Source organism: Sus scrofa, chromosome 7 (assembly GCF_054392235.1).
Source record: "Sus scrofa isolate SSC_HxYL_T2T_F1_AM1 chromosome 7, Sscrofa_HxYL_maternal_Yorkshire_Landrace_v2.0, whole genome shotgun sequence".
NCBI lineage: Eukaryota > Metazoa > Chordata > Mammalia > Artiodactyla > Suidae > Sus > Sus scrofa.
Genome location: NC_139389.1, coordinates 17823595 through 17849671, shown reverse-complemented (window position 1 = coordinate 17849671; position 26077 = coordinate 17823595). Strand labels below are relative to the sequence as shown.

The following is a 26077-nucleotide window of genomic DNA, read 5'->3' as shown; positions in this document are numbered from 1 at the left end:
CCGGGAAGTCAGAATTCAATCATGTAAGTATGGAAAGGGTGTCAGTGTGATTCACAGGTGAACCCTAGTTCTAGGCAAGGTGTTTTATTCAAACGTGTCTGCTTTTCATATCTATGAAACACATTCCAGTCTCAGATTTCACAGTGTTAATTCCCAATATCAGCTTCTCCTCATCTTTCAAGTCTGTTTATGTTCAGTAACCCCAAAAAGACCTTCTCCCACATGACCTACCCTAAAAGTTTTTCGTACACCCAAACTCCAGTACAGTACCCTATTTGATGTCCTTCAAAGAACTTATCTAGTTATGAAATTATTACATCTGTGACATATTTATTTTCTTCCTTTCCTGTTGGAATCTAGTTTCCATGAAAAGCCTGGGCCCTCTCAGTTTCATATACTGGCATTGACATTTCCTCAATAAATGATTGTTAAATGAATTAATATGTTCTTTTCTCTATAAAACTAGGAAAATTCCATTTACTATGGCTGTACAGGAAAGCAGAAAGCTACAAATATTATTATAGTTATTCTCACTCTTAAAAAGTATCAGTGGTGCATTACTTCGCCAGTACTTTAAAAAATATTTTTCATGTAACTCTGTCACCATTATCCATTCCACTCTAAAGCAAATCAAAGAGAATCTTTCACTGTTCTCTATGTCTCATATGTACACTTGAGTTCAGAAAAGTCAACATGTATACAAAAAAAAACATACCCCAAAAAAGGTTATGCTATGGGTAATATAGTAATATTTTTTTAAAAAATATGGATTAAAATAAACAGGTTTTGGAATTAGGTCAATAACAAACAGCCAAGCAGGTCAATATCCATTCTATTCATCCAATAATAATAATAACACTACAATTTTTATTGAAGCCAACGTGGCATTTTAACCAGAAAAAAATAAGATGAAAGGAGAGCATTGTACATAAGTGGCAATCAACAAATATAATTAGCAATAAAAATTTTAGATCTGAATACTCAGGAGATCATTATATGCTTAACTTAAGAAATAAATAAATTCTACTGATGGATTTGTAGACAGAATTCTAGGATTTGAAAAACAAAAACTCTGTTTTATTTACTCTAGAACAAGTCTAGCCCATTGCTTTGGGTGAAACACAAACTAAAGCTACAGAATCTCCCCTTTCCTTTATGATATTTAAGCATCTAAAATAATTTGTAGTTCACCTAATGAACAGAGGGACTGTGTAAGTAGTTAACCACTTATATGTGTATCCAGCACCAAGAATTGAGTGCCCTCTCTCCTTCTCCACCTCTGAATACTTGTAAATTCAATAAAAGCCCATCACAACATTTACACTGTCACTTTATTTGCATTTTTTGCTGTCACGGGCTTACTAATCATCCCCAATAATATTGGCAGGTAACTATTACTGTGGAGAACCTAAGGTGCATTTTGGGTGGTCGCTCTTTTATGTTTGTGTGCCATCCATTTTATCAGCTCAGATGACTGGTATGTGACTAGGGGTTCTCAGCCTTGCTTTGAGTTCCACCACGTCCGCAGACACCCAATGCAGTACATTCTCCTGGCTCATCAAGGGGTTCCATCTCCCAGTGAAACAGCTCAGCAGCACAGCCACAGCTCTGCTTGTCAAAGCCAAGCATGGAATTCATATTCCACTTTCCACCAACTCAAGGGCTCACTGACTTTCCTTTACTGTTTCCAAATATATTGTGTATATAAATGAGCAGTAGATAGGACTTTTAAAGTTTATGTAAAGATGTAGTGAAGATTTAAAAAAAGTTTGGCTATATATATATTGCTTATATAGTCTCTTTGGAAGCCAGTGGGAAAGCATCCAAGATGAGTTTTTTTGGTTTTTTGTTTTATTTTTTGAACACAGAATTTTTTTATTAAAGTATAGTTGATTTACAGTGTTGTGTCAATTTCTGCTGTACAGCATAGTGACCCAGTCATATATATGTGTATACATATATATATATTTATTTATATATGTATTTTTTTCTCATACTATCTTCCATTACATTCTATCCCAAGAGATTGGATAAAGTTCCCTGTGCCATACAGTAGGACCTCATTGCTTCTTGCCAACATCTCCTGTTCTAAGTTGGGTGAAAATTGCATGTAGTCCTACCTCAATACTTAAATGTTTTTGATCTTGGTCATAGTCAGAAACTGCTTCAATAAAACAATTTTTAGAAACAAACAGGTAAATCAAACTGAATTTGGAATTTTGGACAACTTGTGTTCTAAACTGTAAGTTTGCTCCATTTTGTCCACAATGGTCTGTATGACCAAAGTGAACAGCGTGAGATTGAAAGTAATGGTTATGAAGTTTTAAGTCTTGGTTTTATAATGATTTGTTTTATAAATCGGGGTGTATCCTTTGTTTCCTTGAGTCTCTTATTTGGCAAAATTTACATAGCATAGTTAACGGGTTTCTCAAAAAAAGGTTTAGTGCTTTACGGGTAAAAAAAAGAACATTAGAAAACTGGGGGTGGTTCATGACTTCCTCTGGGATCATACAGAAAGACAGCAAGATGTTCACACTATAAATATAGAGTGTCTGTAAGAGGGCCATTATCCGTGTGAATCAAATTCCGAAGTGCCTAAGCTGACTGAGTAATGACTTAGCATAAAAGAAAATTAGGGCCATTATATCAGAAAATAGGTCTATATTATCCTTGTAGAAACTTCTCAGACAATTTGAGTTTTTTACTCCTTACTCTCCTAGATTCTGCCGACCATCTGACAATATTCAGCAATGTCTTCCTGAAACCCCGTATTATACCATTCACTTGATCACATATCTATCAAAGGTCCTTTAGTATATATGGTATCAAAGTTACACTCAAAAGTCCAATACCAGCAACATTCTTCTTTGTAAAGATCTATTGACATGACTTTATATTATAATGGTTATGATTCCCTAAGCTCAGGCACGTGTGATTTTCATAAGATTCTCCCAAAGGTTAACTGGGTGTTATTTATTGGCCGATTCCTCCATTAAAAAAGTGTGCTGGCATTTACGAATCACATAAAATCATGTCAAACTAAGCTTTGGATACATACATCTCTAAATAAATATATAAATGCTTTATATAGTCTATGTAAGCAAATATAATAGGTAGCTATAATACAATAGCTACCATTTATTGAGTCCTGACTCTATAAAAGATGTGGAGCTAAACGTTTACAAGCATAACTTCATTTTATTCTCACAATAACCCTAAGAGGCAAGACCATGATTATTTCTCTTTTAAGGATAAGGAAAGTAAGATTCAGAGCAGTTAAATGCCTTAAGTGGCAGAACCTAGAAGGAATAGGATCTGGACTCAAGCATAGGCTCTTCTTTCCAGAGACCTTTTCCACCTGGTTGTTCCATTACCAACATCCCTCACTATGCAAAGCTGGTGGTTTAACATTCTGATCGCCCCTGATCAGATCTGACTATCCAATCTCCTGTATAACTTTATATACACTAACTTCTTCCCAAATACGGACTTTCCAGACGGACAACTGTTTCTTAACGGATGTCTAATGCGTCTGGACACTCCAAATGCTAGGGATACAAGCCACACACCCCAGAAACTTAGAGTGTCCCTGGTCCTACAAAGAATATAGGAAAATGTTGAGACTGTTTGGAGATTAAGAAAGGCATCCTTACCTTTTATCTACTATGAAAAGTCCTTGGTTACTGCTTTCAAAATTCAGCTGTGCAGAATTTTTTCCCACCATTATTCCAACGAAGTCATGCATAAACATCAAGTGGCAATGCAAAAAAAAACCTTATGGGTTAATTTCTAAAAAGTTCAGACAATGATTTATTATCTTTTTAAAAAGTATAAATTACTGAGAAGTTTATTATTTTGTTATTGAAAAAGTTTTAAGTAATTTCTATAATGAAAATATGTATTAGTGTTAATTTTTTGGAATTTAAGAGCATAGAATGAGTTTTGAAGTCTATATATGCTTTTGACTTTGTTATAGGCATGACGTTTGGTAGAATCTGCTTATAATTTTCAAAAATTTTATTTCGTTCTGGACATGTCACCTTCTCAAAATCCAAACAATGAATGAATTGCTTTATCTGAGAATAATGAAACTAGTAATTGTGTTTAAGATAAAGTATATAAATAAATACATAATATTTATTAACAAGGTATAATAACAATATTAAGATCTGCTAGATTTTAGGCATTGCCAGATTTTTATTATTAACTTAGCATGAAGTTTTCACACCAATGAGCCAGCAAACTTCATTTTACTCATAGACATGACTTGGGTTATTCTTTTTTATTAATTATTAATCATTTATTTATTATTTTTATTAGAGTATAGTTGATTTACAGTGCTGAGTCAATTTCTGCTGTACAGCATAGTGACCCAGTCATTCATATATATTTTTTTTCTTTTTCTCATATTATCTTCCATCATTGTCTATCCTAAAAGACTTGATATAGTTTCCCGTGCTATACAGCAGGACCTCATTGTTTATCCATTCTAAATGTAATAGTCTGCATCTACCAACCCCAAACTCCCCATCTATTCTACCTCTTCCTCCCTCCCCTTTGACAACCACACTGGGCCATTTGATCTGATGGATCTAACCTTTCTTCCCTTTTAGACCAAACTTCTGAAGTCAGTCAACTTTTTATATTTCACTCAGCCAAAACTCACGATACCCTTTTTAGTTTTGATAGTATAAATATGTGTTTTCTGCTTACATTATCAAGTGGTTGTCAGTGAGAGGAACTTTATATTATTTTGTAGGAACCCACTCAACTAGTTTTCCTGCTGTTCCTAATTTTAAACAGGACATGTGGAATCACTTAGTGCTAACTAAGCTGGATCTAGTTAAAATGCTAAAAATTATCTGGGTGCAAAACTAAAGATTTTTGTTTAGATGTGATTGTTCATGAATTCCATACACTCTGCAGCCTTTTATGGAATTTGTAATAGTCTTTCTTCATGTTCTCTTTACCCAGAATATACTTATTCTAACATTGAACCTTGCAAGGCAGAAGAATGATGACACATGATTGTTTCCTATAAGGGCCTTTTCTCAGTTTTATGGATTTATGTTTCATTATTTACACCCAGAGTGCATGTGGCAGTTTTCCTTCATGAGTGCCAACTGCACTTCTAGAGAATACAAAATTAGGGAACCTATCTCTTAACTGCCTCTCCTTATCCATTTTTATTTCTTGGCCACTGTTGCTACAAATGTACAGCCCTTTATCCATCCAATACCTAATCAGAGGACTAAGTGACAGCTTTCATGGGAGTCCAGATTGCAGCGTGTAATAAGCAAAATTGGCTTGCTTTAAATTTTATTTAATGTGCCAAAGTTTCAAAGAATAACTTAAGGAGAAATCATTGCAGTTTTGCTCTTTTCTCTCCATTTTTGGTCATGTACATTTTTAGTAATTTTGATTTTAAAGAGAAATGTTAATTATCCATATATGTTTATTATTTTAAACAAACATGGCGTTAAAAGAAAAACAGTTTAAACTGACTATTTTAATATACCAATATGTCAGGAAAACTCAAAAAGAGAGTTCTGGTTAAAATTTTTAGGGAAACATTTTAACATACTGAAAAAGGTAAGCTCATACACTTAAAGAAGGGGACTGTCAAGTAACAATTCAATTTTATTTTACTCCAGCAAATACTATAGGAAACCATCATCTTATTCTGAAATAATAGCGTCTGGTATATGAAAGCATCGGAACAAAGGAAAATGATAAAGAAGTCACAAATTAAAAAAAAATAACTGTTCAAACAACTAAATTACATAGGAGACCATATAATTTATAGACCTTATATTTGACCATAATGTCAAAGACCAGTTTATTATGTGTCTCTAACAGCAGTTTTAAATTCTTAGATCCAAAATGCATTTCTGAAAGAAAGGCATTCACCTTCTAAAAGGAGATTTTTGAGAACACATAAAGGCAATATTTACTTCTCTGTCATGGTCTGCAAAATACCAAATCCAATGCCAGAAGCAAAGTATATATTTTATAAAATTAAGCAACAATGGGATTTGTACTAACAATTTTTTTCCTAAAGAATCATTTTTAATTATTTTGTTAAAGTTTGAAATTCCATTCCATTCCTCATAGAATACCTGTATTCAAAACATGGTTCCACAATGAGATGGATCAATTATTAGAATGGCATCTCAGGGAGTTCCCTTCCTGGCTCAGTGGTTAAAGATCCCGACTAGGATCCATGAGGATGCGGATTCGATTCCTGGCCTCACTCAGTGAGTTAGGGATACAGTGTTACCGTGAGCTGTGGTGTGGGTCACAGAAGCGGCTCAGATCCTGCATTGCTGTGGCTGTGGCTATGGCATAGGCCAGCAGCTGTAGCTCTAATTTGACCCCTAGCCTGGGAATTCCCATATGCCACAAGTGTGGCCCCTAAAAAGCAAAAAAAAAAAAAAAAAAAAAAAGGCACCTGGCACCTGGCCCCCCCACCAGGCACTACCACAATGGAAGGAAAGTGTGCTCTGGCATCACTAATGACCAAGGCAGAGTGCCACCAAAAAGGAGGTAGTCATCATTTTGTGGGTTCAAATGCAGTGTATTCTTCAGACTGTCAAAATAGTCAATATTTGTGTGAAAGGCAAAAGTAGATCATATCATAAAACTTCCAAGAAAGCTGAAGAACAAGGAGAGAATATCAATTGTTTTAATCAGATGACTTTCTATTTCCATACGAGTGAAGAGGCACAGTATTCTTATGCATATATAGAATAAGCTTTAATTTTCTCTATTCTGGCAATCACTATGCTACTAATTGCAGAGAGCCACAAAACATAGAACCAAATATTTCAAACTGAAACAAACAAGAAAGAGAAAAACAAAGCTATGGTAGATCAAACACTCTGAAGTCTGGAGTGTGGTGTTTATCCTTCTGGGTCATAATACATACATACATATGTAAAGTCCCGAGACACTTTACTATTTCATTCTTTATAAGGCACGCCTGCTACCTATAACATATGATACACAATAACCGCTTCATCAGTTGCATTTCCTTTCAAAATGAAGCTAAAGTGGTGAAGGGAGAAAATTTGATAAGGTTATGTTGGGTTCCTAGCTTCACTTTAAATATTGCAAGTATAATTCATATATAAATAAAATTGTACAAAAATATAAAGGTAATATGAGTTATGATACATGAGTGTACATGTTTTAGTAACTGGGGATTATTGGTCACATTAAAGTTCTGTGTTCTTATAAATAGGAGTTCCACTACGAAGCACCCTAATTCAAGGGTATAAGGAAAATCTATTTAAGAAAATTGTTAACTTACCAACTTTGTAAATCATAAAGAAATTCTCCAAGGGAATTCCAAAGTTATTTCCAAGGAAAGGGAATTTTCAAGGAAAAAAATTATATTGGAACCAAGGGAACTGGAGAATTGGTTGAAACTACAAATATTGAGGACAAGAGAATCTTGTTACTTACAGTAAGAGTCTGCAATCAGAACACTACTTCTGTTTAAGTAGCAGCAGGGGTGCAACCCAGAAAAGAATGCCAGCAGCCAGAGTTGTCTGAAGAGGGGATCCAGGGGCTTCAGAGTGTGAACCCAGAAAAAATGAAAACATATTCTAGGAAAAGGTGTGTCAAGAACCAAGCAGGTGATCCAAAGGAGGCGCCACATTAAAGAGGCTGGGCAAAAAGGCAGAAGCCAGTCCTAAGGCAACAAAGATGCCAACCAAAGGTACCAGAGTAAATCTTCCAGGTGCAGAACAGGTGGTCTCACCTGGAGGCTTTTGTAGGGTGTCTTTAACCTCATGGGCGGAAGATACTAAGATCACTGATCTGGTTCATCCAACATGATGATAACATCATTGAATCTTTTTTTTTTTTTTCGTTTATGTATGAAGAAAAAGGGAATAAAATAAAGAAAAGCTATGTGTGTGCAAGCATACAAACACAACTGCAACCACAGTTAAAATAATAGCCCAAAGGGACATAACCTGTCAGGGCAGGGTCTGTGGTGTGTTTTTTGTTCTTTTTGTTTTCTCATCTTTCTCCTTCTAGCAACTAACACACTTTATGTATTACAATGAATATTTGTTTAATGACTGAATAAGGAAGAACTTTTGTCTTCTATTACACTATGCTTTGAAGTTCTATTTATCAGAGATGAACAGTTGTACTTAATACTTTGATCCCCAAATAATAAAATGAATGGCTGTATCTTATCAAAAAGTTATCACTATCTTTTTAAACTTAAATCTGCTTTTATCAAAAAATAAATGAACAATTGAAGGCAAGTTATCCTGTGGGAATGGGGAAAGGAAGAGGGATATGAGAAAGCCTTCTGGGTGCCACAGGTGTTCTACATCCTGACCTGAGAGGGGGTTACACGGAAACACATTTTAAGTACAACTTGTCACATTGTAGACCTAAGATCTGTGCGTGCACTTGACTATGTGTAAGTTAGACCTCCAGTAACAACACCATGTAAACCAAATAAAATGTGTCTTTAGATGGCAGATATGGGGGAAAAAATCTGCTTTTATAAAAAAAAAATTACTGCAGAAATAATTTGGCTTAGCTAAAAGAGTACTGCAGAGGTAGATTCCTGAATAGGCATCTGGGAATTGGAGGCAAAGACTTTTGGTCCTGAAGCCTTCCTTGCATTCTGTCTAAGCACCAAAAAAAAAAAAAAAAAAAAAAATTAGCTCATCCTGAAAGAAGCAATTTCCAAAAGAGCCATCAACACATATCTCCAATCTTCACTGAGGTAACATGAGTTTATTATATTCTTGCAAACTCACCTCCCTGGGCTTTACCCATGTCTTTTTTTCACTGTCTGACAGGGCAGAATTTCAGAGAGAGCATTTTGCTCTAATTGGACACAAAAGGACCATGCCTGGCTGTTACGATGTCTGGCCTTTTGCCTTTATTTCTCAGCTTCAGTATATGTTGCTTATGTTTTGTTAAGCATGCATCCCAAAGCATTTGAGGTTCTCAGCACGATCTGGAACCAGGGTCCTGAGAACTAACACCTGACTCCAAGTTCGTATTAGAGAACTCAGCACCACTCCTGTGACCCAAAAGGCCTGGTGCCAAACCATTTTTAGCATCTTCCACTGCCAGGCATAGAATTTGTCTAGTATCCCAATGAGTCACATAAGACCAGCAGCAAAGAAAGTTATCATTTTTTTAGTTTATTTGTGTAGCAATAAGAAAAAAAGATTAAATAAACAAATAAGGATTATTTTTATAATGAATGCAATCTTCTTAGACTAATAGCCAGAGAAGAGCTATGATTGTTATATGTCTAAAAATCCCAAATGGCAAAATATAATTAAAGTTAGAACTGTTGAACAAATAAACCTGTTAAACACATAATATTACCAGGCAAAATAGCTATGTGTTTATCACTTTGCCACTGTAATTATGTTCACTGCAACTCTTCATGCATATATTAATACTTTGCTAACATTACAGAGGCTAAAACATAAATTGCAGAGCACTGAATATATTTTCAACCAGAAAGAGCATAGTAAAAATGCTTGTTATTAAAAAAAAAATAAAAATAAAAAAGACCTTTGGATTTAATGCTATTACTAATTACTTATTAGTAATAAGAGAAGTAACAGAGTCCTGTAACAACATGTATACTGGTCTCAAATGAATAATCAGTATGTACTTCTACATGGGTGTCTGGTTAGAAAATTCAAAAAATTATCTAACTCAGGTCTCTTTGAGCATGAAGCATGGAAATTGTTCCATTTAATCTGAAAAAGGAAATACCAGGAAATGAACCTGAGTTGCTATGCCCATGTAAATTGAACACAAATATTTTTAAGTAATTTTAGCTAATTTCCAAAGATTATGGATAAACCATAATTGGATAGATGTGGGTTTGAGTAGGTGTGTTAGTTATTAGGAGCCAGGAAAGGTCAGGAAATGAATTCCCATGAGGTGAAACTCTATATCCAAAAATAAGCAAGAAGAGACTTTGAAATGATTTCTGAAGACTTAACAAAATCATTGCCAAAGACTGCATGGGAAAAGAGGAAAAAAAAAAATGATTACTTGTAATGAACAGCAAAAGAAGGAGGGAAGAAAAAAGAGAAAGCACCTCTAAGTACAAACACATAATGAACCCTTATTGCCTGAGTTAATAAAAATACTATTGATACCATCAATAGGTTACAGAAACAGGGGTATAAAATTTGTAATAAAAATCACAAGCCTTTAAGAACAATAGCGGTAATAATAAAAACCTTCTGGAGAGGTTGTAGAGAAAAAGGAAGAACCCCCCTCCCCTTCACTGTTGGTGAAAGTGTAAATTGGTACAACCACTATGGAAAACAGTATGGAGGGTCCTCAGAAAACTAAATATAGAACTGCCAGATGATCCAACAATCCCACTCCTGGGCATACATCTGGACAAAACTATAATTCAAAAAGATACATGCACTCCTTTGTTCAATACGTACATTATTTACAATAGCCAAGACATGGAAACAGCCTAAATGTCCACTGACAGATGAGTGGATTAAGTTGTGGTGCATATACACAAATGGAATACTACTCAGCCATAAAAAAGAATGAAATAATGGCATCTGCAGCAACATGGATGAAACGAGAGATTCTCATACTAAATGAAGTCAGAAAGAGAAAGACAAATGCCATATGATGTCACTTACATATGGAATATAAAATATGGCAGAAATGAACCTATATACAAAACAGAAACAGACTCACAGATATAGAGAATAGACCTGTGGGTGCCAAAGGGAAGGAGGGAGTGGGATGAATAGGGAGTTTGAGGTTGGTAGATGCAAACAATTACAATATGGATGTATAAACAATGAAGTCCTACTGTTCAGCCCTTGGAACTATATCCATTTTCTTGGGATAAAATATGATGGAAGATAGTACGAGAAAAAGAGTGTGTGGGGGGGTCACTATGCTGTATAGCAGAAATTGACACAACATTGTGAATCAACTATACTTTAATAAAAAAAAAATTAAAAAGAAAAGAAACCTTCCTCTCTGAAAATTTCCTAATGGTAATTGATTATCTGTATTTGAATGTAATTCCCATAAATTAATGTTTACCATTAGAAACATGGGGAGTTTAGAAACAGATACAATAGTGTCAACAAATCAACCAAAGGAATGGGATGGTTCACAATCTTCATTACGATTAAAATCTAACCATCATAGTAACTGTCTTTTGGGAGGATGTTTTTCAACACAATAGCTACGTTTTATTTTGAAATTGTTTAAGAGAATTACATACTTTGTAAAGTAAAAGTTAATGTGTCTTTACATATGATCAAGTGAGTTATTACAATTTTCTTCAAATTTCCATCAGTTTTTTTTTTTTAATAAATGCCATGAAATGATAATTTAAGTCAGTCACTGTACCTTTGTGGTCCATGACATAATGATTACAAATGCTCTAACAAGTCCAATTTAATGGCTATTGTGCTTGTGGTTTTAGAGTGTGAAGTTCCATTTCCTCACATTTGGATTTTAATCAAATCACTACTTGAAGTCAGGCTACTGAACACCTACCAATTTTAGCAATTCCAATTACTCCCATTTTGTGACGGATTAAAACTTAAAGCATTTTGAAGGACATCACTCAACCAGTTAATTTTATATAGGAGGGTGAGAGGTTGCAAATCTGGATGATATCAAAACAGAAGCTACCATATAGCAATTGGTCCCCACATAGCTTCACACGTCCATGACACACATGTGATCTCTCTTTAAACAACAGCAGCAGCAGTTCATCATTTGCTCAAGCCCTAGATAAAGACTGAGGGGTTTTTTTGTTCGTTTGGGCGGTTTATTTGTTGTTGTTGTTTTCTTTTTAGAGCCATAGGTGTGGCATATGGAAGTTCACAGGCTAGGGGTCGAATCAAAGCTGCAGTTGCTGGCCTACACCACAGCCACAGCAATGCCAGATCTGATGCATGTCTGCCACCCACACCACAGCTGTGGGCAATACCAGATCAGTTAACCCACTGAGCAAGGCCAGAGACTGAACCCACATACTCATGGATACTAGTCAGGTTCACTTCCACTGAACCACAGTGGGCACTCCAAGACCAAGATTTTATGCATGAGCTGAAAGGGTTGTGACCCCTATTCTAGCCTCCTGCCCTGCCCCCTCCCTCAATTATTTATATTGTGTGCCAGCAATACCAAGCTGATTTGAATTCCCAAATATGTCATGCTACTTTATCCCCAAGCATTGGTACATACTCCTCTCTTTTAATGGAGCTATGCTCCTGGCTCCTGCAACTTTCCATCTCTTGTATTTTTTCCTTCAACCCTCATTCAAAATATCACCTCATCTAGGAAGTCTTATCAGATGGTGAAAGCCCATATAGATGCCTATGTTGGGGTTTTCAAAGGGTAATCGCTGGTTCTCTGCATCTCTCCTGTGGGGTGACAAGCTCTTTAAAGAGAAAGACCTATGTTATTAATCTTCAAAACCCCAGCACCTATCATAATACTTTGACACATAGCTGGAATCACTAATTCAAGCCAGTCAAATAAACAGATGAGTCAACAAAAGCAAAAAGAGAGACAAGGAGAAAGGCAGGACAAAATGAGATGCAACAACTGTTCTGTAAATATAAAATCACTCTACATTGGCAGGCCCATGCAGCCCTTCACATTTTTTTCCAAACTCACTCACTTATCTTTCTCATGTAGTACACAATGGTTGATAGGAGAAAGCTGCCACTCAAAAAGATTCTAGAGTTCCCTAAATGCAAACAGGTAGTTAATTACAAGGTTAGAACTAAGCCTTATGACACAGTCACATCTCCTTTCCCATATAGCGTGCCATATGCTTCAGAAAAGACACATAGCTAAGGAAGAGAATGTGACAGCAAAGTGTCTCCCCAAAACAGTTCTTTGTACCCTACACCTTTCATTTAATAAAAAGAGAGAGAAAATGTCTCTTTCTAGTTTGAGTACACTTAACCTCAGAATAAACCTAGACAGCCTTGCTGAATTACTTAGGAGGCCAATGTTCAGGGAAGAGGAGATGGCGATATCCAACCCTTGGTTGGGGCAGCCAAGGTTCCACGTAACCATTGCAAATAGAGTAGTATTAGACTTGTGGGATTCCTGGTGGAGTTTGTAGGGTGCCAAAAACTGGTCATCAGCATAGATTTAACTTTATCAGCGAAGACTGAGTTCGGGCATGGAACAAATATCATGGCCAGATCGCCCGGCTGCTGTCACAGAGAGGTCCTGTCAACTCTCAGGCTGTTGTTGAAAAGATGTGGTTTGAAGTCTTTCCAAGGCATTGGCAGTTTCTAACAAGCCAGGTCCACAGAGGGTTGGACGAAAAGGTCTGTGAGGTCATCCGGGGCAGGGAGCCTCAAGGGTTTTCAGTTATTCTTTAAGCCTAATATTGAACCCCCCAGCTCCCTTAAACATCCACGAAAACCCAATTCCTTGGTGAGCACCTTTCCTCTCCGCAGGAAATACCTGGAAACTCAAAGTCTCTTCTCATTTTGGAAGAATGGGTTCCTTTTGATGTTTATTTTTTTTAAAAAATTGTTTTCCACTTTTGGAGGAAAGACTCAAGTGGGTTATGGACCACCTGATGCTGACAAAACTCCATCAACTCAAACCCTCCTCTGTGATGTGCACACACTCCCCAAACTGTCCTAGGATGTCCAAATCTTCAACAAAATCTATGCTTGTTCCCTAATAACCACAAGACACTTTTGCTTTAGGATGCTCCCTGAGATTCTGCTTTCAAAGAGCAGCTGTTATGACATTGGCCATCCTGTTTCAGCTCCCTGGGCCCCCAAAAATTTCATCCTTCGACCCACATATTTTTTTTTAGCACTATACTCTTGGGACTTTGGTGTACATAAGCCCAAGGTATTTACTTGAAATCATTCAGAAAAGCAGTAGAGGGAGCAGGTAAATACAGGCAACTGTGAGAAACAGAACTCTCAGGAGCACTTGAACAAATCCTGGAAGACCTCTTATCCGGAAAAAAAAAAAAAAAAAAAAAAAAAAAAGGAAATCAGATTTTTTTCGATGCTGCTATGTTTAGGTCTATAAACATTTAATCACCTCACTGAAAACCTACCTTGAAATTTGATCAGCATCAATTCCAGCCAAGGATAGTGTCTTAACAGGCTGTTATATCAAATATTAACATTATTTTAGTATCTTAAGGGACACAGAATCATCATTCTTCAGAATATGAATTAGAAGTATTTGAACCATGATAAACCTTTTTTTCCCCCCTAAATAAAATTTATTCAATTAAGGTCCATGTTGTTTTGTTTCTCTACCTAGCCACAATGCTCCAAAAGTCAAAACAGCTCCCCATTGACTTGCTTGTTTCCAAGGTCCTAATGTTAAATACTGCAAGTAGAGGCTACCCTGGCAAAATGCTGTTAGCTATTTGGAGACTGCATGCTGGATAAATCTTGCAAATAAGTGAATAAATAATACACTAATGCCCTGGGCCCTTCTTTCACCAGATTTATACAGTGATATGGAGGACAGACAGGAACTTTAATATATGTAAATACCTAACCTGGATAATTCGGGCACAAAAATATATTGGAGCTTGGCACTTATTATTTCCAGTGCATGTTTTATGCATTTCCATTCCATGAGTTGGTATATTTCTTGCTTTCTACGTTCTCCTCTCTCCTATGATATCCTGTCATTAAAGTATTGCACAAACTATGAAGGAAGCATTCATTTATAAAGCTTAAATACTGTGTCGGTTTATGCCAACAACCCCAAAGCAGAGTACCTCCTTATAATGAGGTGTTTTCTAACACTGCCATAGAGTACTTTTAAATCAGCTTTGACGAGCTTATTCTAAGATTGACTTCTCCTGAATGCAGGCTTGTCTGCATCCACACACACTGTGGACACACACTGTGAGGTCTGGGTGGAATTCTTTAAATTTCTTCTTGTTTGATATCAATGACCCGAGCTCCTAAAAATGTCCCTTAAGCCCCCAGAGGAGAATTATTGTTGCTTTCCTTGGTTGGTGGGCTCTGCTTTCTCACTTAAGGTACAGGGATTGGAGATGAAGCCTCTTTGTTTAGCTCTACCATGGATGATTTTCCAGCCACTTTGATAGATTCTGTTTGGCAAGAGAGCTCTGGAAATCATTTCTTGCTATATTTATAACTTGCTTTGTATTTCCAATTTTCTTTTTTTTTTTTGTTTATTCAATGCAGCTTTAGAATTCAAATGTGTGCCCTCACTCCTCATTTTCCTGAGGCAAATATAAAAATGGCTCCATCTTAGCCATTGAGTCAAAGTCACCTTCATCCTGAAATCAACCAGGGGGTGGGACTCAGGTGTATGATCACGTGGCAAGCGTTTAACTAATAAGAAACAAGGAACTTTACTAGTCAGGTGGGTATGAGAAGTTTGTGCAGTTGTCCCAAGACCTTTGGGTTGAATTCACCTGACTCTCTTTCTGCCTTCTTTTATATAGCAAGCATTGATATGTTTTAACTATTTCAACTTCTCTGAAAATCACAGCGATGACAGCATTACTGCTGTCTCAAAGGGGTCCAGGTGGAGAGTAAGTCACTGCATGTGTTTGGAAGAAAAATGTATGTTTTCTAGTAAGAATTAAGTTCTAAAGAATGATCTAGCTTATATTTTGAAAGACACTCCTTTGGATAGTTTCTTTCCCAATTTTTATTGTGCTTCTGACTCCACCTCCAATGATCATTCAGCTCTCTCTTCTGTTCTTCAGTTTCCCCTCCTCATTCCAGGCTAGATCCCAGCCACACGTATCATTAGCAGAGCCCGGGATTTAGGCAGTCAGTGGAAAATACAGAAGAGCTCTTTTATCCAGAAATATCATTTACATTCATTTTACTGGAGTCACTCCTACAACTACCTCTCAAAAGAAAATGAATGAGTTTGTACAAGAACAAGTGGAATCAGAGGTGCTGCCCGAAATAAGGAGTTGTATAAGGAAGAAAGGTTGACAGAGAAAATGGAAGGGATCGAGTGGTAAACGCGGCAAAAATGAAATGCATAAGCAATTCCAAGGTGAAAAGCAGTGAAGCAGAAATGATGTGTTTTGTGTTTGCAACTCAGTTTCATATTTAATTGAATCAAAATAACATATAGGCTCTATTCTTTGCCTGAGGCTCACCGTTTCAATTCATCGCAGAGCTAGGACAGTGGCACACAAAAAGATGAGAATGAGAGGGTGGGGGTAGAGGATGGGAATGAGAGAGGAAATACCTAAAGCCCAGGAGAACAGGATCCAAAGATGAGTGGGTCATTGGAGGCAGGTGTTAACAGCCTATTGCGAATACCACACTTGTGCCTGGCACCACTCAGGTGGGCTTTGAGATTCCCATCATCCAGCAATATCAATCTGTTGTTTTCCCCTTTATCCCCATACTTTGCTTCCTGCTTTACTTGTAGCTATCAAGTGTGTATTCTGTGTTGATTAATTATGTTTATGTATAAGGCTGCAAAGGCTTGTCAGAATTCCATTTAAGTTGCTTGTCATTAGCCCGTCAACACCTGGCAGGTTTGTTCTTCTATCCTCTGGTGTGATCCAGGCAGATCTTTGATGCAGAGAGGCAGGCTCCATGTCAATAACCAGGACCCAAGGTACACTCACGGGTGTCACTGTGGTTTGACTTGCAGGGAGCAAGGGAGGGAAAGGAGAATGTCAATTAAGTGCAATACAACCACTCAGTGTGTACGTATTCCTAGTGCAGTTTGCAATTCCCAGGGCTTTTAGATTGTGAATAATTGACACTCCTGTAAGGTGGATCACTGTAATTGTCCCATTTCACTGAGGAGGAAATTGTCTTGCACTCCAGAAATGCTCATTTACTCTCTGTGTATCTTTGCTGTGTACCCAGGTACTTCCCAGGGGTGCTGTGAGGACCAATTATTAATTATCCCAAAGAGCCCTTATGATCTGATGAGATCCTCTGGAATGCAGGTATCTGTGAGACAGTGATGATACCTTCTTCATGTTGTGTATACCCACTGGCATCCATCCAGGCACCTTGGGTCATCTAATCAACTCTCTGAATTAAGCAGAGGAAAGAAAAGACTAGAAAGAGAAAGGGGCAAGAGAAAGGATGCTCCATCCAACCATGGTTCAGTCAAGACCCTCCCAGGACAGAAACTAACCTCATGGGACCCTCCCGTTAAAATGATTAAAAACAAATAGAATGTGAGAAAATTTTAGAACCGGAAGGATCCTTATTCTACCAGGTGCTAAAAAAGGATAATAAATATTTGGTATGATAGCTACATTTATTAGGTAAATTCGGTATCCTGGAATGCTTGATGTTAACTAGGGAAGGATTTCAAGAGAGGAGCTTTGACCAAAGGTCCAACAAGAAGTGATAGGGGATCAAAGGACAGCCTCTAACTGTTAGCCAGTGGCATGGTGATTATGAGTTTGTGTTTTAGAGACCACATGTGGGACCAGCATAACCCTGTGACTCTAGGCTCTGGGTGGCAACTTATTCCCTCTGCGTCTCAGTTTTTCTCATCCATAAAATGGGATAAATAGTAGGAAATGCCCAGTGAAGATTTAGGACAATTTATTTTTTATTTATTTATTTATTTTTGTCTTTTTGCCATTTCTTGGGCTGCTCCAGCGGCATATGGAGGTTCCCAGGCTAGGGGTCGAATCGGAGCTGTAGCCACCGGCCTACACCAGAGCCACAGCAACGCGGGATCCGAGCCGCGTCTGCAACCTACACCACAGCTCAGGGCAACACCGGATCGTTAACCCACTGAGCAAGGGCAGGGACCGAACCCGCAACCTCATGGTTCCTAGTCGGATTCGTTAACCACTGCGCCACGACGGGAACTCCGATTTAGGATAATTTAAATGAGATGATGCCTGTCAAAAAGTGAGATGAGTAATTGACACATAATAAATTATCAATAAATCCACTACTTTATTGTTGTTGCAGCTGTTGCTTTTTTTTTTTGGCGGGGTTGGCCGGGCGGGGGCGGGGGCGGTGGTGGCTGCTCCCTGGGCATAGAAAAAGTTTCTGGGCCAAGGATCAAACCTATACCACAGTAGTGACCAGGCCAGATCCTTAACCTGCTGAACCCCCAGAGAACTCCTGCAACTGTTGTTGCTTTGCTCCTGGCATGAAGTATGTGCTTAAGAATATTTATGGAATGAGTGAAAAAAATTACTCTTTTCTGTAGGTTATTCCTCTGCTTTGGTGTGATAATGTTGGAGAGCAGACGATGGAAATATGAATTTTAAGGAGGCGCTGGGATCCTACCATTAGAGGTAAAAACAAAAGCAAAAGGCCCTCCCACACACTACACTGTACTTTGCATCTCCTAAGGACACTATCTTCTTCATTTGATTCCCAATAGTCAGCTTTTGGCTTTCCTTAAAGCATCTTCTCTTCTTGCTCCATTGTTCTGCCACCATTGTTCTGACGGGGTTTCTACTCTTTTTCTCACAATCGTGCACACCAAGGGCCTCTGTGCTGCCTCCACTGCCTGACTCAACAGCCACTATTCAGCCCTCCCCTTCTTTGACTTGCTCGCTGCATTTGACACCTGGTTGGCACCTTCCAAGAAGTGAATTTGCTCTTTCTCGGTGCCTTTTACGACTTGACCCTTCCCTGTGTTGTGCTCTGTATTTCTGACTGCTAATTCTCGGACCCCTTGTTGCTGACCACTGTTATTTTTAGAAACAGTGATTCTGCCTGTCCCCTGTGCTCCCCTACTCCACCTGGCAGAAGAACCCCTGAGCCCTTCAGCCTCATGCCCTGCCAGCCCTCCTCTCCCCTGCATGGCCTGAACTCCTCTTACTTCCTGACCTACCCTGAGCTCATTGCCTCTGCTTTGTACCCCTGTCTCTGCTGGAATGCCCTCCACCTTTCCCACCGGTCTTACTCCTGGTCATCCTTCAGGTCTCAGCTTAGATGTCACTACTGCAGGGTGAACATCTCAGAATTTTTTTTTTAATTTTTATTTTTATTTTTTGCTTTTTAGGGTGGTACCTGTGGCATACGAAAGTTTCCAGGCTAGGGGTCAAATTGGAGCTACACCACAGCCATAGCAACTCAGGATCCAAACCACATCTGTGACCTACACCACAGCTCATGGCAATACCAGATTCTTAACCCACTGAGCAAGGCCAGGGATTGAAACCACAACCTCATAGTTACTAGTCGGAAGCCACACTGGGAACTCTGAACCTCTCGAATGTTTACCTGAGTCCCCTTGCTTGAACTTCCTCTTACTAATACCCAGCCTCTTTTCTTTTAACCACTTATAAATGCCTGAATTCCCTGTGGAGTCCCCCCTGGGGGTGCGGTGCTATTTGTTCCATGCAAAGTTCATAGCAGAAGAGGTGAACGGGCAGAGGAACCTCTCTTGCACCCTGTGATCCCTGGAATGGGACGGCTCTGCCTGCCCAGAGGCTGTGCCTTTGTCTAACTTGCACCAACAGAACTTGCAGGCCAGCAGCAGCCCTGTTCTCTAATAATTGCTAAGTTAATGAAGGAAAAGTGTCCGTGATGTTTACCACTGAATTCTCAGTGCCTGGAATCCTTCAATTATTAATTGTTCTACTCAATACTGTGTTCTAACAACGCACTCTATTCTAGGGTAATCCCTGACCGACATATGACTGTCGAGCAGTTGAAATGTAGCCTCAGATATGCTGGGTGTCAAGAACACAGAGAGCCTGGGACATAGCAAGAAAAAAAAAAAAAAAAAAAAACAGTATGTCTTGTTAATAATTCTGTACTGATTACAAAGTGAACTAAGGCTTTAGATCTATTGTGTTTAGTAAAATGCATAATAAAATGAACTCATCTGTCTCTTCACCCTTTCTGTTCTGAGTGGCTACCAGAGAATTTGCATTTGAGGCTCCCATTAGGTTTCTGTTGGACAGCATGACTCCAGACTTTTCTCTGAGATGTTCTTCTACATCCAAGCACTCATTAGGCATCTCCAACTGATGCCCCAGTGACAGTTACAACTCACCAAAACTGAATTCATCACATTTCCCAATGACCAGCCACGCCTCTTCCGGTGTGAACGGCCGCAGGTCACTCAGTTACCTGAACCTGAATGCTGACATATTCCACAGCTCAGTTTTTTTCCCCCCCAAAAGATGACTCTCTTCCTCCAGTTTCCCCTTTTCCTCATTGACCTTTCACAATTCTATGAAAATCACCACCCGACTCTCCAGCGTGAATCCTTAATAACCTCTCATCAGCATTACCTAAGAGACCCTTTTAGGTAAAATATATGTAAAACAGCCTTTCCTTGTGATCAGATCTCAGTCTCTCTCTTCACTTTCTCCTCTGTTTACTCACTAATCCCTTCTGCTTAATATTATAAAAAGAGTCAGGAACAATCTTATCATACTCAGTTTACAGATGAAGAACGTGAAGCAGGGAGGTTAAATAATTTGCCCAGCATATCACCTAAACAGGTGACAGGACTGGTACTGGAACATAGACCATCTGACAGTGGAGCCTCTCAGGCAATGGGCTCAATTTCACTGCCATGATAATGAAATCATTTCCATCCTCTGAATGCACTGAGCTTTCTCATACTTCTGTATCTTCACAGATCTTGTTCCCTATGCCTGGGAACTTCTCCCAATCTCTCATCACTTTATTCACCATACCAATTCTTTGACAGCCTTTAAAATGTCCCCGAAGACACTTGTGCGGAAAGTTACCAGACCTTACAAGGAATGTTCAGTAGTTTTCCTTTGTGCTCTCTTAGATTGAACACGATGTAAATGCTATGTGTCTTCCTTATTAGGATAATGCCTTTTTCTTTCTCACTTTTCTAGCATCAGGCAGAGGGCCTGATGTATCATTGGTTCCCAGTGCGTGCCTGTCAGATTTGGGGCTGCAGGGAGTGCAGTGGAAAGGACAGCACTTGGCTTTTTAATTTTTTTTTTTAATTTTTCAGTATTGTTGATTTACACTATTCTGTCAATTTCTGCCTATAAGGACAGCACTTCTGAATAGGACAAACTTGAGGTCCTGAGGTTGCTGATCAAGCTGACACTGAATGCTTGAGATGTCCAATTCCAGTGTGAGACACACAGGACTAGACAAGAATGAAGTTCATCCTAGTCAGTCTCTTAGTGTGGAGGTTTTCATTCTTGGAACCACTTTTTGACAAAGAATCACAGAATCACAGGATGATGTTGGAAGCAATTAAATAGCCAAAGCCCTAATTGTACAAGGCAAATGGAGTCTATGAAGATTAACTAACTCACCCACAACAACACTGCCAGTTAGCATTAGAGTCTCCTGCCTTGCAATCCACAGCTCCTGACTCTCTCCAATGGACCAACAGATACCAATATGATTTTGTACAGAACCACACACACACACACCTCCACTGCTAATGAACCAATTCAATAAAACACAAATGCTTCCTTACCTACTGCTTGGATTCATTTGTGGAAATAATTAGGGCTAATAGAAGTGCAGTGATTTTTATAGAATAGTTCCTATTTTACTTCTAAACTTTACAAAGAAATGCACTATTTTACTTTTCTCTAGTACAGGGAAAACGTATCCAGTCAACAGTTTTCAAACCAAAAAGTCAGTGCAAAGAAATCATGCTTATGCAGTTTTGCTGACTTACTTTTTCCAATTTTCACCACTCTCACAACTATCACCATAATAGCAGCTAACATTTGTATAATAATTATTCTTTACCATGATTCCTGCAAAATACTTTGCATGCTTTCCTGCATTCATCCATACAACAATCCTATGAGGTAGATCACCATTACAATTTCTTATTTTCCATTTAAGGACACTGAAGGCCAATGAGATTTAATGAATTCCACAGGGTCACAGAACTTTTCAATGGCGGAAACTATATTTGTATTTAAAGTAAACCTGACACCAAAGCTTATGCTCTTAACCACTAATCTAATCCATGTGTCTTTAACGCTCTACTTAGTTTTCTCATTTAGAAAGACAGAATCACAGAAAAGATCTAGAAGTTATATTAGATTCTGGTTGGTCCCTATAAATTTTATTTGAGAAAAACACAAAGTAAAATTCTGAAAAATAAGTGAATCAACCTCGCCCAGACTTAAGAGTTCTCAAATGTTCCCATATTTTTCTATATCACACAATAAAGTGTTTCTCATAGTCATCAATATTTATCATGTATGATTGACTCTCATGAATTCTTTCATAAATATATACTGCCACACAAGCACATGCATATGCATATATGTATATCAGTATCTAGTCTATGTAACTCCGTGATACAGATCCTTGAGATAACAACCAGCCTGTCAAAACATACTAAAAGGACTACATTTTGGAGAGAATTACAGTATCATTACCACTGACATGGGTAGAATAGACGAGTGTCCCTTAACCACTGCCTGTCAGAGCCTACTTCTATCTTAGCACCCAGTTTAAATAGTACTCAGCCAGCTGCCTGGGGATTTAGCCAACATTGCATGTAAATGCAAAAGTCTGATTGCCCAGATGGTTATTTCTAGGCTCTTCATCAAAAATAGTAACTGAGTGTGGGTCTAAAGCACATCTCTCCTACATATAGGCTAGTAGCTTCTTGCTTTCTTCATAGGTCCCTCTTTTGTGCAGACTGGGCATGTAGATAGTTGCTATTTTGATAACTCCCACCAGAGATAGAAAGAGGGAAACAGGAGACACTGGATAGCCGTTGTTGAAATCTGTGGAAAATCTCTTAAATACACTATTCTGCATGTCTTTGGGTTCTTTCTTTTGTTGCTGCTATCATTGGTTGTAGAGTATTCCCTCTCTCTGTGTGCTTCCTTGAGCAAGTGTTTTGCTCACCTTTATATATCTCTTAATCACCAGCATAGTGGCCTTGCACTTAAGAAGCAAAATAAAGACTTGATGAATTCAAGTAGCCACAAACAGACCAAACAAACAACCTTCAAGTGCTCCTAGAGAGTGCAATGGGAAAAGTTCCAGTTTTGAGGTTTTTGTTAGCCTTTTGTCTGCCCCCAGGAGAAGAAATATTAGTATATTATTGAAAATCAGATCCCAGGACAATGATTTTGAGCCATTCAATTTGTGACATGAAACAGAACAACTCTCAAACTGTCATCCAAGCAACTTTCATTAACAATTCTGAATCCCTTTTATTAGAATTAAGACTGTGGAGGTTGTGAAGACTTTGGGTACCATCTTTGCCCTGGAATAGCTTGGATTTCTGTGGAGTCACTCCTGATAACACCATGGAAAGACAGAATTCCACTGCTGCTTGTAGGAAAGCCTCTCTTCCCATAAGCTACATTCATTCAGACCTTCCTCAGTCCTTCCTGGTTCTATTTCAATACACAAACATGGGAATAAATTGTTCTGAGCTTGCTTTGTTTTAGTTCTTCTCTTAACCAGCTACTTTTTCTCATCTTTCCACTACCATAAGCAGAGAATTTTTACAGGGCAATATTTTTATTTTCATCTAAGCATCTTTTTTCTTACATTTGGAATATCTTGACTCAGCTACTCTGACCTTGAAATGCAGCCCTTCTACTCCACTAAGAAATCAGCAGGAGCTAAAGGTGGAGAATGAGATGTTTCCACTTCTTTGCAAATCCATTTTTTCATGGTGAAGGCTATGCTGATTCCAAAGGCAAAGGGACAGCCTATCATCCAAAAGAATGACAGATAAGGATTAGGTTTAATACTGGAAAACATTTAGAAATAGAAAGAAAGACCGCATTCATGCCAGAAATAAAAGGGACCATTCTTTGGCAAAACATAAAACAGTATCTGTTGAAACAACTCAAGTTCTGAGCTGCTTTGCATGGCATCCTTTGTTGCTCAAGGATGGCAGCTTCTCTTAAGCCTTTGAGGACATGAAATGATGACAGATAAAGGTCCTGTGCCAAGAAGGAAGGGGAAAAAAAATTCACATTTTGATGTGCAACTACTTGATTCTAGGAGGAGGCTGTCAATTGCATGTAATGAACTGTTTGGGTAGCAGTGCGTGATTATTTTCCAGTTTTCTCTGGCTCTGCCCCACAGTGGACAGCCCATCACCTGAGCTTTCCGGCTTTAAGGAGAAGATAAACCCTATGTATGTAATCTACTCCAAGTATATCTATTTCTTTGGCTCTCTGCTCTACTGACATCCTGGTGTGATATATTAGCTTTTTCTCTGTGAAATATTCATAACATAGTCCAGAAAACTCCCATTCAACTCACATATTTACAGCAACAACTCATTTATGTCAGCATTTTTAACATATGATAAAAAAAAAATCTTTTTTTTTAACATATGATAAAAAAAAATTTTTTAACATATGATAAAAAAAATCTTTTTTTTTTAACATATGATAAAAAAAATTTTTAACATATGATAAAAAAAAAATCTTTTTTTGGCATAAGATTGAGAAAACAAAAACACAATCTTGGTCATGCCTTAAACTAAGGAACTAAAGAACTGAGGTCGGCAACCACTTATAAATTATTAACAAAGCTTTTAATAAACACAACTGATTGTAAGTATCACTGAAAACAGAAGGAACTCTTTTTACACAGTCAAGGTCATTTTCATTTGTATAGTGTTGAAAAAAAGTAAACATAAGACACAGAAATACTTCACTATGTCAGTTGTATTCACAAAACTTCTCAGATATGTCTGACTAAAGAACTAGTAACATTTTATTTTCTTTACATATGAGGTAGCTAATAGATACCAGCCATGCCAAGGGGGGGAAAAACGACTTTGTTTTACTGCAAGCAGATTTTATGGCTTTTTCTTTTGATGTCTGAACCATGAAATATGCCAGAGGTACTTTGTTGCTGTTTACAGTACCTGCGTACACTCCTAATGAGTTGTCAATTTTTACTTCCTTTAAAGAACACGAATAGTAAAACATTTATCTACATACCAAAAAGTCCCATTAAACATGCTCTGCATTTCCAGAGCAAAGTCCAATGGTCTCCATCATTAAATGCTGGTTCTAAAGAATCTCCCTTTTGTCTATGACCGCAGTTCAGATGGTTCAAAATAGATTACAGGTTGAGAGAGATGACATTTAACTTAAACCATGATGGTAAAAGGAGAATATGGCTTTAGTTCTTTTAAAGGGGATGGTAGAAACAAGACAGCAGGCCCAAATGGGAGCACTTATGCTAAGCCCCGCATCACCAAACCTAGACCTAATTACATTTTCGGCTATCCCAGAAATGGGCTCTTAGCCAGTCAATCAGGAACCACCTGAGCAGCATCGGTTAGGTCATCTGCCTGGCTGACCCCTGCCACCCGCTAAAGGAAAGAGATCGTTCAATAACCAATCTACTGCCTTGCCCAGTACAACTTCCTTGTTCCTATTCCCTTCTGACTGTAAGTCTTTCATTTCACACAGCTCCTCAGAGCTCCTTTCTGTCTGCTAGAACGGATGCTGCCTTGTTCATGGATCCTTGAATAAAGCCAATAAGATCTTTAACATTTACTCAGCTGAATTTTTTTTTTTTCTTTTTAGGGCTGCACCTGCAGTGTATGGAAGTTCCCAGGCTAGGGGTCCAATTGAAGCTACAGCTGCCAGCCTACATCACAGCCACAGCAACTTGAGATCTGAGCCATGTCTGCAACCTACACCACCACTCACTGCCACACCAGATCCCTGACCCAGTGAGAAAGGCCAGGGATTGAACCCACATCCTCATGGATACTAGTCAGGTTCATGTCCACTGTGCCACAATGGGAACTCCCCAGATGATTTTTTTTTTAACATGGATAACCAAAAAGAAGGAGTCTACTTAATCTTGAGAATTTAGTGATGATGATCTTAATTGTAATTTCATTTGGCTTCTCTAGTATAATCTTAGAGATGAAAAGACTTAGTAGGAAAATACTTGTGAAGACTTGCCCTGATAGAAGGAGTGACTTTGGTTCATTTGACCCACAGGCAGCAGTTGGGTAAAAGGTGCAGCAGCTGACACATTGGAGCCCACGGACTGAGAGGTGTCCCCACATCTCGCTGTCATGATGCAACGCAGTGGTATGGTCCAGCTCAAGGCTCAGTCACTCTTGAGAACTGTGGAATGTTGTTACTAAGGTA

The 26077-nt window shown here is 38.3% G+C and overlaps 1 long non-coding RNA gene across 1 annotated transcript in view; it reads right to left on the bottom strand.

Moving 5' to 3' along the window:
• Window positions 1–26077, bottom strand: part of LOC100512907 (uncharacterized) — a 1315914-nt gene that overhangs the window by 446773 nt on the left and 843064 nt on the right.